Here is a 1,294-nt window from a genome sequence, read left to right on the forward strand (position 1 = left end):
TGCCATTTGAGAGTGTAAAGCACGAAGGGTGATGCCGTGCTATTTGAGTCTTTCCATTTTATTGTACTGTTAATTTCTTATTCGAACAGTATTGTATATTCGACCCTCGAGATAATTTCATGTATTCGGTTAGAGTTCGTAACTCAGTATTATCAGTCTTGGGAGGTTGTTTGAATATTTTCGATGTTGGTTTCGATTATCTATATAAAAAAAAAGGCTTGAATTGTTATTATAATCGGCTTATCTAGTATTAGAGACTAAGTGTCATCACGACACCTGTGGTGAGATTTTGAGTCGTGACAGTTTGTGGGAGGTAATTATGATTTTCCATTGATGTTGTTCTTTATTGTTTCATTCTCTTTTGGGATCTAGAAGTGAACTTCCTATTTGATTTATAATGGTATGAATTTTCTTTAAGTGAAAGCACGTTTTCATTGAATTATAATTTCTGATATCAATTATTGTTTTATTGTTTTTTGAAATAATTAATACTTATCATTTCCTCTATTTTGGGATATATAAATAACTGCATTATATTTGTAGTCAAATGATTTTGCGGGTCATTACAAACTTATTTTTAATTTTATAACCCATCAGTTTTTTTTTATATATGAAATATTTACTTTTACACATAAGAGATTTTAAAAAGTCATTTTCTTAATTTCAAAATATTGTAAAAAAAGAATGAAGGCCCATTTCATATATTTTATTAAAGAGTGTAAGCAGAAACTTAGCTTGAATGTGGTAGAAATGGAACTAAGAGGTAAGGGTGCGGTTATGTTCTTTAGGTTAAATTGGAAGTGACTGAAAAGTGATGTGAGAAAAATTCGTGAATTTACTAATTAGTTTCTTTTGGGACGATTGTGAAGAAAATGCGTTACAGGTAGGCAATGTACGTATTATGTTCTTTTTTCCCCCAATTTTTAGTTTCATTGCTTTTTGTTTTATTTGAATAGAAGACAAGTTCATCAAACAAAAGTTTTAATCTAATGAAATTAAAAAGCGTCAAGTCCTTAGATCATGTATTATGACATATATATATATATATATATATGAGTAAGAGAATTCTGTATTAACCACTGCACACAAAAAATATATGACTTTTTTCCTTAAAAGTTCCTTTTTCATTTTTTAAGGATATTTGATAATAAAAAATGTAGTTTTCTAAGCTCTAATTCTACAAAAACATTTATCTTGTGATTTTTTCCTTAATATATAAAATTAATTTTCTTAGTCATACAATTGAAAAATTCTATCGTTAATTCTTAATAAATTTATAAATAAAATCCTTTCT

This window comes from Nicotiana tabacum, chromosome 13, assembly GCF_000715075.1.
Source record: "Nicotiana tabacum cultivar K326 chromosome 13, ASM71507v2, whole genome shotgun sequence".
In the NCBI taxonomy this organism is placed as follows: Eukaryota; Viridiplantae; Streptophyta; class Magnoliopsida; order Solanales; family Solanaceae; genus Nicotiana; species Nicotiana tabacum.